The following is a 12720-nucleotide window of genomic DNA, read 5'->3' as shown; positions in this document are numbered from 1 at the left end:
AATAGGCCTCCCCTTTCTGGTGCCAGGTTGTTGGCCTGCTCAGGGACATTCTGCAAGTCATGCTCAGAAAGTCACTCAGAGTTCATTCAGCTCAGGCAGGTTAAAGAATAGCAGAGGCGTCTGGGTATTTTCCTTCTCCATGTTGGTTGTCTGTTTAGGCATACTTCTCATACTCAACTACCATGGATTGGTGAGGTACCTGAGCCTTTTGGAATCCAGGAATTGGTTGAACCAGGTGCGTCGCATCTGATCTCTTGTTGACCGATGCAAGTGATCCAGGATGTTCCCACAGTCGGTACATGAGTTCTTGGAGCACCTCATGCACAGGCACAGCCAAAATTTCCTTTGGCGGATCTACGAATTGTAGAACCTCCAGTGTTTTTTGTCTGGAATCTATCTCCGACTGTAGCTGGAAAGGGATAGTCTCCGCCATGTCCTTTACGAAGTTGGAGAATGACAAATCCTCCGGAGGAGACTTTCTACGGTCCTCGGGAGTAGATTGTCCTACTGTCCATGGAGAACACCTGTTACAGGTAATCAAATTTGCTTTCTTCCCACATGACAAATCTGGTAAATTTCTATTCCTTTTTTTTTGCAGCAGCATTACTGTATCAATCAACAGACAGATATCTGTCTGTCCATCTATCCGTCTCTTTTATATAATTTTTTTCAACATTCCATATGTTGGAAAGCATAAAAAAGAATTAAAAAACAATATATTAAAAAGACAGAAAAGACAAATGAGATGTAGAGGAAAAACTAAATCCTCAACCTCAGGTTTAGTATCTGGTTATCAAAATGTTATTCTCAAGGGCCACATACTGCATTCTAATCAATTTATATGGAATATATTTACACAATTACACAGTATATGTACATAAATCTTAGGCATATTGATAAGAAATATCCTAAATACTAGATTGTTTTGTAGACCTCAAAGATTGGCCATTGACGTCTGATCATCTCAAATGAATTGATAACTCAATTTGCGGGTTTCTGTGTCTACAGAAGCAAGGATAAATATGTGAAAGATAAAAAAAAAAACAAAAAAACAAGTTGAAACACAAGCTGGAAGTCTCTACAATACAGTGAAAAAAAGAGGACCACGTTTTTCTAATAGTTATATGCCTATTATACTTGCAACAACATATCAACAGGACATCCATTTATACTATACACATTAGGCCTGATATTCAGCACCACTTAGCTGAATAAATTGGGACTTATCCAGCTATGTGAGAGCATTTCAATTTAAAATTTATTTAAGAAACTTATAAACAGCAGATCTCAAATAAATTGAGCTAAGCAGTGTACATCTACGGCATAAATCAAATAAATACAACATAACAAAGACATTCAAACAAATTAATCGGGGCAAGAGCCCCCTCCATCCACAGCCGGCCTTGCTCCCGCTTGTCCGTCCACACTCCCTGGGACCGCGCTGAAGCCTGAAACCGCGCCCCCAGAGCCCTGCTGCCCTATTACAAGCATGCAGGAGCAGTGACAGACTCACCCTGCGCCAGTAAGACCATTTAAAAGTCTTGACGCTCCTCCGCAGCACCACGCGCCGGGCGGCGCACGCACGAAGGAGCGCCACTTAAGGGGCCTGCCCCTTAGTGCACCCCTTCGTGCGTCCACTTTGAGCCCACTTAACACTATCTCTGGAGGCTCCAACACGCCAACACCACTCGCTCCAAGACATTGGTTTCTACCCAGGATCAGGAACTACTAATCCACTGCCCTCTTCAGCTCATGACTCCACGGAGATCACCAAACCCTAAATGCGCCCTAGAGAAGGACTCCAGCGGTCACAGCGAGAGATCCAGGCTTCCAGAGTCCTACACCCCTTCCACCAGAAGAGGACCGGAAGGCGTCTCATGCCAAAGGAGCGCAACTAAAGGGCCCCCCCCTTGGTGCGCCCCTTTGTGCGGCCACTCTTGTGAGCCCCCCCTCTAGGATTACGCTCCTCTCTCCTCACCCTCAGAACACCCTCCTCACCTACAATCTCTTACAGCCTCTTACAATAATAGCGGCCTCTCTCACCATTTACCTTCCTACTGCCTTGGAATCTAGACTTCTCAGACCTTACTACACCAATTCGCCAAAAACGCTCTGAGTGTTCCCATTCTAGTACCACTGGCTATACTCCAGCTACCATGCACCTCCCACAACCGCAAACATACTGAGGCAACCCCCTCAACTTTCTAAAGAGATTCATTTTGTCCCTTCCCAGCCCACTCTGCGATACCACCCTTCCTTAAGCACATAACGTTTTTAGGCCTACCTGTCAGAATCCCCCTCGCCAACCCCCTTCAGAACCCTTGCTTCCTCACTTAATTTAGCCATCTCCATCCCCCACTGTGCATCAACCATGTGCACACTCTTCATTCCCACCATCAAGCACTATACCATGTCACCCCAAAACCCCCACCCCAAATACCCATTGGAACATCACAGAAACCTTCTTCCCATCATGACCACACCATTTACACAAATAATCGGCCTCACAACCTTCGCAATCCTCCTGCTAAATGCCCACTCCATCTCCAAAAAAACAGCCTTAATCAATGATATCCTTACAGACGACAAACCTGACATACTAGCCATTACTAAAACATGGCTAAAGGACTCCGACACCGCCCTCATCAACCAATTACCTTTAGAAACATATGACATCTTCTCTATCCCTAGGCCTAAAAAAAAAGTCTCCTCCTAGCAACAAAAAAGGCCTTTAAAATTATACACAAACCCATTCCCCCACCACACAAGCTAGAAATCAGCCTATTCACCGCACCCAACCTGCAAATCTGCCTAGCTTACACACCCCCAGGGCTCCTTGAAAAGAACCCTTCCCTCCTAATAGAATACATTTCCAAACACATAAATATTCAATCGCCAGCAATTATCCTGAAGACTTCAACGTCCATGTTGATGCTACACCTATGACACATCCCTGTGATGCCAGCATTGACACCTCCCTGTGATGCCAGCATAACTGCACTAGATGCTCTAGGCTTCATGCAACTTATCTCTAACCCCACACACAAAGCAGGCCACACCTTGGACCTCATATTCACCAATACCCAAATTCAAACCAACTCACCCTCATGCACCCCCATTCCCTGGTCTGATCACTACCGCATTGACATTACATGCACTATAAATAATACCTCTACACCCACACAATCCAAAAAAAAACATACAATTCAGACGTAACAGCCCTCTCAACGGAACTCAACAAGCTCGACTTAACTGATGCGGAAACTGCCCTCGACTCTTGGAACCATTGTACCAATGCAATAGCTAACAAGCTTTGCCCCATGCAGTCACGTGTAATTGACCCAGCTAAAAGAAAAACACAACCCTGGTATACCACTGAGCTAAAATCCATGAAGCACAACCTCGGAAAACTGGAAAGAAACTGGCGCAAAAATCCCACCCCTGTACAGCTAGCTACATTCAGATCTTATCTCCATACATACAGAACAGCTATCGATAAGACAAAAAGAGACTTCTATGCTCGTAGAATCCACCACCTCCAATTCAATCCTCGAGCCCTATTTGAATTAGTAAACAGCTTAACAAAATCCAGTCCAAATTTCACTCCAGACACAGACAATCAGGGCAAGTGCGAGGAAAATAGACAACATTATGTCTCATTTCCCTTCCACACAAGCCTCCACTGACCTCCATTTTGACAACACCACTGCAAGGCTACCTGCACTCGAAACCACATCCTCATTAGAAATTGAATCCATCATAAAAAAAAATGAGGTCCTCCACGCACCCATCAGACACCATCCCAACAAAGACCCTCCTCACCATCCCTAACAGCATCGCCAATCCTATTTCGAATATCATCAACAGATCCATCTCACTTGGCAATGTCCCCAAAAATCTTAAACATGCCATTATCAAACCCATTTTGAAAAAACCTACACTTGATCCATCCGACCTTGCCAACTTTTGCCCCATCTCGAGCCTGCACCTCCTAGCTAAAATCCTAGAAAAGTCAGTCAACTGCCAATTAACTGAATACTTAGATGAACATTCTCTCACAGTCACAATACGGCTTCTGCCGACATCACAGTACTGAGACTCTACTTATCTCTCTCTCTCTCTCTGATTACATCCTCGAAAGCCTTGACAAAGGTCTCTCACATATCCTGATCCTACTTGATATTTCATCCGCTTTTGACACGGTCAACCATAAAATATTAGTAAAACACCTCACTGTAATTGGCATTACAGGATCAGCCCTCCAATGGTTCCAATCCTACTTGCAGGATAGACAATACAGTGTTCAAATTGGCAACTGTACATCCAAACCTATCGCCCTTGCACAAGGTGTTCCGCAAGGTTCCTCCCTCTCCTCCACCCTGTTCAACATTTATCTCCTCCCCCTCTGCAACTTTCTAGCCAAGCTAGGCCTCCCGCACTTCATTTATGCTGATGATGTGCAAATCCTTATACCTGTAAATGACACACTTCACAAAGCCACCGAGAACTGGAACTCCACCCTCTCGGTCATTAATACTCTCCTGACAAGCAACTTCCTTGCACTCAACACTGCCAAAACAGAGCTACTCTATATCGCACCCCAAAGCATTCCCCCACCCCTCCAATCAGGCAACACACCCCACTCCATCACTGCCTCCCCCCAACATGTGCACAGTCTCGGCATTATAATCAACCACCACTTTACCTTCAAAAAATTCATTAATAACACACTTAAAGCCTGCTATTTCAAACTACACTCCCTAAAAAAACTTAACCCCCTTCTACACCTCAGCGACTTTCACACCATTCTACAAGCCTTCATTCTATCAAAAATTGACTACTGTAACGCCATGCTCTTAGGCTTACCCAAAAGCACGTTGCAACCGCTTCAAATACTCCAAAATACTGCTGCCCGGATCCTCACTAACACCCACAAAAGCAACATCATCACCCCTGTACTTAAACACCTGCATTGAGTACGAGTCACCGCAAGAATAACATACAAATCTCTCACTCTCATCCACAAAGCCCTCCACAACCAAAATATGCACTGGTTCAAAGAACATCTCACTTTTCACAACACAAACAGACCGACAAGACAGCAACACCGAGCAACACTGCATATTCCAACACCCAAACAGACTAAGCTAGGCTCCACTAAAGCTCGGGCACTCTCCTTAGCTGGGCCCGCCCTTTGGAACAAGCTCCCTTCTTCCCTACGTCAAGAATCATGCCCAAAAAAATTATACAGAACCTGAAAACCTGCCTCTTCAAACAAGCATACACCTAACAGCACACCTCCCCTCCATTGATTCTTAACCCCCCCTCACCCCTCCTACTTCCATTCTCTCCCCGGCTTCACCCCCCCCCCTGCCCTCCTTCCCCCCTCATCCCCCCTTCTTGTCCTCTGCCCATCTACCCCTATCCTCTTATTTGTTATATTTTATCCCATATAACATATGCCATATAACTTATGTTATATATATGTTTTATATTATGCCATATAACTTGTAAATAGATCAATTTTATGTTTATGTTTATATTTATTCTACTTTACTTTATTTTTCTTTCGTACTTTATGTTCTATTATCTTACTGTTAACTAATTTTAGGCTCACTGTTCTGTGTTTCACTGTAAAGCTCATTTTGCTGCATTTTGTTTATTGTAAACCGATGAGATGTTCCCAACGTTCATAGGTATATAAAAACTTCTAAATAAATAAAATAATCATAAAACTTTCTTTAAATAAAAATGCTTTCATTTGTTTACAAAAACACTTTATATCTGGAATCAGTCTCAAATTCCAGGGAAGAGTATTCTGTAATTGAGGTCCAACATCTGGCCATGTTCAGTAGCCACCCTTTGACTTAGTTTTATGGCTAAATGGTGAGCAGGATGGGGGCATTCCAGATAAGTGGTGATATTCATAAGTTAGATAGCAGGTCTAAAATTAACTGTATAATCTATCCGCTAACTCAAACTTAGGGGTGCATTTACAAAGGCTTTTCTCCCATTCTATGTCTATGGGAAAAATGCTTAGTAAATGACCCCCTTAGCCAGGTCTGCTGAATATCCCAGCTAAGTTAGCCGGATATGTTTATCCAGCTAACTTACTTAGCCAGTTAATCTCTGAATATTGACCTCATTAAACATTTCTATGATATGTGCCTAAACATGGAAGGGGTTTTGATAAAATGTATTTAATTTTTTAAATTTAATATATTTCTATACCGGACTTCATGAATGGGATTCATATCAGGCCGGTTTACATGGAACTGCCATTCTGTAGGGATTATTTTTATAAATATTGAAAAAATCCATGTTTCCAATATAAACAGTATATATGAATACTATATGTACATTACCGCAGGAATCACGCCATCCAAAAGGCCCAAACATATTCCAATAATGGAGAGAAGTACAGTGTAAGGAATAGTATTATCCTTCAATAAAGTTCTTATCAGTGCTGAAAAAGAGAAAAATTATATCCCAAATTTACAACTACTCTATATTTCTAAAATACGAGGGGTTTCAAACAATATAAAACAGATGATCAACTGAAAGATTAATAAAACATTTTAATTTTTATTGTAGTTATTTAAAACATTTATCATCTGCTAATATCAGGCCAGCTACATTAAGCAGATTGAAACACAAAAATGATAAAAACAATATATGCATTACAAACTTTAAATTAGTGCATTATATTCTGGTAGCAAGAGATATCTGTTAATGTCTCTCAGACTGACATCTTACCATATGCTTCTTGAAACAAGAGGGCTTTTACCTATTTCAGAAAAAAAAAAAGCAAGTTTGCTTACCATAAACGGTGTTTTCCATAGATAGCAGGATGAATTAGCCTTGCTGTCTTGGGTGATGTCATCCGATGGTGAACAGTCCAGAATGTTCTCAAAGTAAAAGAGCTGTGATGCTCTGCTCATGTGCAGTAATTCCTATGCAATTGCCCCACTCTAGTTTCCTCAGTTGATATAAAAAAATGTTTCTTTCTCTTTTCTAGAGACTGCCAGGGATGTGGGCAAGTATGCATGGCAAATGCATCCTGCTATCTTTGGAAAACACCATTTACGGTAAGCAAACTTGCATTTGTCCATCAAAAAGCAGGCTGCATTAGCCAAGTTGTCATGGGAGTCTCAAGGTAAGATTGCTGTACCCTTCATAGAGTAGCATGTTTTTGCTTTATTTTTGTTTTTTTGCAACCCGTTTACCACCACGATAGTATCTAGTAACCACATGTAGAATTCAACACTGCTTTGCCTATGGTACTGTTACATTCTGATAACTTGTCCAGGCAATAGTGAGCTGTGAAGGGGTGAAATGATGACCAAGTTGCAGTTTTGTAAATATCCACAATGGGAACATTGTTCATATGCGGTAAGGAAGATGCAGTGGATCATACTTGATGAGCCTTCACCGTCCCAGATAGTAGTAGGGAGGTTATGTTATAGCAATGTCGAATGCAGATTGTTATCCAATTGGATAGAGTTCCCTTGGTTACTGCAATCCCTGGTCTATTACAGTCATAAGAGAAAGGAAAATGTTGCTTACCTGTAACAGGTGTTCTCACAGGACAGCAGGATGCTAGTCGTCACATATGAGTGACATCACAGGATGGAGCCCAAACAAGGAAAACTTCTGTCAAAGTTTCCAGAACTTTGACTGGCCCCTACTGGGCATGCCCAGCATGACACTAACCCTGCAGCCAGCAGGGGTCCCTCTTCAGTCTTATTTGAAAGCTACAGGCAGTGCAGAAAATTAAAATAACAAAACGTTACACACCCAACACCGTGGGGTGGCGGGCGGGTTTCGTAAAGACACCTGTTACAGGTAAGCAACATTTTCCTTTCTCACAGGACAAACAGGATGGTAGTCATCCTGTTTGTCCTGTGAGTACCGAGCTGAGGATGTCCGAACATGCACGAAATGTACCCAAAGGTGTGCAACAGGCACAACGGGGGCTGAATTTGGTCGAGGGCATCCTGAACCCCACCGGGCAGGTGGAAGGGTGTTGGTACTTCACGTTGTAAACAGGTTACGAAGGACAGACTGGACGAAGATGGAATCCTGTCTTCTGGCTTTGTCCAAGCAATAGTGGGCTGCAAAGGTGTGGAGAGAACTCCAGGTGGCAGCCCTGCAAATGTCAGAAAGCGGCACCGATCGTAGGTGTGCTACTGAAGTCGCCATGGCCCTCACAGAATGTGCTTTAACACGGTCTTGGAATGGAATGCCCGCTTGCTGATAGCAGAAGGATATGCAGTCCGCCAACCAGGAGGAGAGAGTCTGCTTACCCACAGGCTTCCCTAACTTGTAAGGGTGGAAAGAGATGAACAATTGAGTGCTTTCCCTGTGGGCAGTTGTACGGTCTAGGTAAAACGCTAGAGCCCGTTTACAGTCAAGGGTATGCAGAGCCTGTTCTCCTGGGTTGGCATGGGGCCTGGGAAAAAAAGGTAGGTAGTATGATGGATTGATTAAGGTGAAAATCCGAAACTACCTTAGATAAAAATTTAGGGTGAGAGTGGAGTACAGCCCGGACTTGCAGAAGTTTAGTATGAGGCGGATAGGTAACTAGAGCCTGCAATTCACTAACTCTGCGAGCTGAAGTGATAGTCAAAAGGAAAACCAAAACCAGATTAAGGTCCCAAGAAGGGGCCGGAGGATGTAGTGGAGGCTTGATATGGAGCAAGCCCTTCAAAAAGCGTGTTACAAGGGGTTGCACTGATATAGGAACATCCCTGACACCTTTATGGAAGGCGGCTACCGCACTGACATGCATCCTGATGGGAAGAAGTCTTAAGACCTGACTCAGATAGAAGCCAGAGATAGTCCAGAAACCTTGAGACTGGAGAGGAAAAGGGGTCAAGGGACTGAGAAGAGCACCATGATGTGAATCTTTTCCATTTGTAAGAGTAAGATTTTCTCATGGAAGGCTTCCGTGAAGCAATCAAGACACGGGAAACTGGTTCGGAAAGATTAAGTGGTTGAAGGATTAACCTTTCAACATCTATGTCGTCAGGGATAAGGCGTGAAGATTGGATGGCATAGGCTCCCGTCGTTCTGAGAGATCAGACGCAGGTCCGTTCCCAAGGGAATGTGCCTGCGGATGGAGGGATCCTGAAGTATTGGAAACCACACTTGGCGTGGCCAGTAAGGTGCTATCAGGATCATGGTTCCCTTGTCCTGACGTAACTTCACGAGAGTCTTCGCGAGAAGAGGAAGTGGAGAGAATGCATAGAGCAGACCGGTTGCCCATGACAGGGAGAATGCGTCTCTGGGTTGAGAGTGTTTTCTGCGAATGAGAGAGCAGTAAGTTTTCCACTTTGTGATTTTGTGGGGACGCAAAGAGGTCTATCCGAGGATATCCCCATTGCTGGAAGATGGAGTTTGCTACCAAGGGGTCGAGAGACCACTCGTGAGGCTGAAAGATTCGGCTCAGCTTGTCTGTCAAAACATTGTCTACTCCTGGTAACCAGGTGGCCCTGAGGTACATCAAATGGCAGAGAGCTTCTACCCATATCTGCACAGCTTCCTGACACAGAAGAAAGGAGCCAGTGCCTCCCTGTTTCTTGATGTACCACATGGCCACCTGGTTGTCCGTCTGAATCAGGATGACCTGATTCGATAGGCAATCCTGATTGCTTGAAGTTCCAGGAAATTTATTTGGTGTTTGGCTTCCTCTGGAGAACAAGAGCCTTGTGTCTGCAGATCGGCTACATGGGCTCTCCACCCGAAGTTGGAAGCGTCGGTGGTGAGAATGATTTGAGGATTTGGAACCTGGAAGGGCAATCCCTGGAGGAGATTGGTCTGATTTTTCCACCAGGCGAGAGACAGACGGAGTGAGTCGGTGACATGGACAATGGTCAACAGAGGCTGAATTCTTTGAGTCCATTGAGACCTCAGAGTCCAGTGCATGAGTCTCATGGCCAAGCGGGCCATTGGTGTGACATGTACTGAGGACACCATGTGTCCCAGGAGGACAAGAAATTGGCGTGCAGTCACAGAGTGCTGAGACTGTAGCTGGTGAGCGAGAGACACAAGAGTCAGTGCTCGTTGTCGAGGCAGGAAAGCCTTTGCCTGTAAGGTGTCCAAGTCTGCCCCAATGAACGACAAGGTTTGAGATGGGACTAAGTAGGATTTGTCGTAATTGACGAGAAATCCTAATGAAATTAGAGTGTGTAAGGTTAGATTCAGGGACGACAGAGCAGCTTGCTGAGTGGGAGCCCTGATTAACCAGTCGTCCAAATAGGGGTAGACGTGAACACCTTGTCTCCTGAGGAAGGCTGGGACGACTACGAGGCATTTTGTAAAGACTCATGTGCAGACGCTAGGCCGAATGGGAGCACTCGGTATTGAAACATAGAAACATAGAAATGATGGCAGAAGAAGACCAAACGGCCCATCCAGTCTGCCCAGCAAGCTTCACACATTTTTTTTTTCTCATACTTATCTGTTTCTCTTAGCTCTTTGGTTCTATTTCCCTTCCACCCCCACCATTGATGTAGAGAGCAGTGATGGAGCTGCATCCAAGTGAAATATCAAGCTTGATTAGTTAGGGGTAGTAACCGCCGCAATAAGCAAGCTACACCCATGCTTATTTGTTTTACCCAGACTATGTTATTCAGCCCTTATTGGTTGTTTTTCTTCTCCCCTGCCGTTGAAGCAGAGAGCTATGCTGGATATGCGTGACATATCAGTTTTTCTTCTCCCCTGCCGTTGAAGCAGAGAGCTATGCTGGATATGCGTGAAGTATCAGTTTTTCTTCTCTCCTGCCGTTGAAGCAGAGAGCTATGCTGGATATGCGTGAAGTATCAGTTTTTCTTCTCTCCTGCCGTTGAAGCAGAGAGCTATGCTGGATATGCGTGAAGTATTAGTTTTCCTTCTCCCCTGCCGTTGAAGCAGAGAGCTATAGAAACCACTGATAGTGCTTGGGGCCTACTAGGAACCTCAGGTACTTGCGATGAGCTGGACTGATCGCAATATGGGTGTATGCGTCCTGGAGGTCCAGAGAGCAGAGCCAGCCTCCTCTTTGTAGAAGAGGTAGAAGCGATCTCAAGGTGACCATCTTGAATTTTTCTCGCTGGAGGTACTTGTTGAGGGCCCGTAGGTCCAGAATAGGACGGACGCATCCCGATTTTTGGGGGATTAGTAAGTACTGGGAATAGAACCCTAGGCTGAGAGTATGGAACGGGTTCTGTGCTCTTGACTGGAGAAGTAGGGAAACCTCTTGATCCAGAAGAATGGAGTATTCGGATGTTCTCAACGTCTGTAGAGGTGGGGAGTCTGGTGGCAGGGCGAGAAAGTTCAGATGGTAACCCTGAGCAATGATCATCAACACCCATTGGTCGGATGTGATTGAGTGCCACATGTTGTGGAAGTGGCACAATCGACCTCCCACTGCTCTCTAGGTAGAAGTCAAAAACCTGAAGCGGGTCCTGGTTGAGGAGCTGCTTGTGGTTTTTGTTTACGGGCTTGACGAGACTGCGGTTTTTTATAAGGTCTCGTGGCACAGGATCTGGTTGGTGGCGGATAAGACTTCTTCGGGCGGAAGAATGACTTCTTAGAGTCCTTTCTGAAGGGCTGTTTGGAGGAGAAGTTGGAAGGCATCAAAGAGAGCTGTCTTAGGGTCTCATGATGGTCTTTCAATTCTCCCACCGTCCGTTGAATCTGTTCGCCAAACAGATTATCTCCGACACAAGGCAGGTTGGATAGCCGGTCTTGTATTTCAGGGTGAAGGTCAGAAGACTTGAGCCAGGCCCACCTTCTTGCCGAAATAGCAGCTGGTAAAAGTGTCAAAAATGTCATAAGATGTTCTAATCTCAAGCTTGCCTGCCTCAAAACCCTTGTTTACTAGGGTTTGTAATTGTTCTTGAAATTGCTGAGGTAGGAAGTCTGAGAAGTCTTGTATCTGCTTATAAATGGCCCTGTTATATTGGATCATATAAAGCTGATAAGCGGCAATTCGGGAGATGAGCATGGCCCCTTGGAATACTCGGTGGCCAATGTTATCTAAGAACTTTTGTTCCTTGCCAGGAGGAACAGACGAGTGAGGCTTTGACATCTTCGCCCTCTTTTGTGCATACTCTACCTGACCGAGTAGTGATCAAGCTGTGATTTTTGAAACCCTGGGGCTGAATGCACCAAATAGGTAGTGTCAGCTTTCCTGTATACTGGAGCAATTGAACCAGGATGTTCCCAGTTCTTCTTGAGGAGATCGAGAAGGACCTGATGGATGGGAATAGAGGTAATTACCTTGGGGGCATCCAGGAATTGGAGCAACTCCATGATCTGGTGCCTAACATCCTATTCTGTCTGTAATTGGAAGGGAACCAATTCAGACATTTCCTTCACAAAGTTTATAAATGAGAGGTCTTCTGGAAGAGAACACTTCCTACTCTCAGTGGGTGAAGGTGGTGAAGGTAAATCATCAGTGTTTGTTGAGGTATCATCACCCCAGGTATCATAAGGATCAGCATCTGTCCCTCCAGGACCTAGAGGGGGACAGGGTGGCTGGATACCTGAAGGTCCCGGTCTAGGCTCCGAAGGAATTGGAGGAATTATTGGAGGCACCGATGATGGCATCGAAGGCACCAGTGCAGGCATCGAGGGCATCGATGGCTGAGGCAGAACTTCTGAAGGAGGGATGCGGAATGGTGTTTCTCCTCCCAATGATGCTGTTAGAGGGGAGGGCATCGGAGACCCGGGATC

General features: G+C 44.8%; 1 long non-coding RNA gene across 1 annotated transcript in view; it reads right to left on the bottom strand.

Annotated features, from left to right (window-relative positions):
* Positions 1-687: 687 nt before the first annotated feature.
* The window catches only part of LOC115079193, a 105753-nt gene continuing 93720 nt past the window's right edge, over positions 688-12720 (bottom strand). The window contains exons 2-3 of the long non-coding RNA XR_003853220.1: positions 6366-6466; positions 688-1002 (exon numbers count right to left, since the gene is read on the bottom strand). This is a non-coding gene — a long non-coding RNA (uncharacterized LOC115079193). The remainder of the gene's footprint in view (positions 1003-6365; positions 6467-12720) is intronic.

The sequence above is a fragment of the Rhinatrema bivittatum genome, chromosome 17 (assembly GCF_901001135.1).
Source record: "Rhinatrema bivittatum chromosome 17, aRhiBiv1.1, whole genome shotgun sequence".
NCBI lineage: Eukaryota > Metazoa > Chordata > Amphibia > Gymnophiona > Rhinatrematidae > Rhinatrema > Rhinatrema bivittatum.
This window is presented reverse-complemented; position numbering and strand designations above follow the sequence as displayed.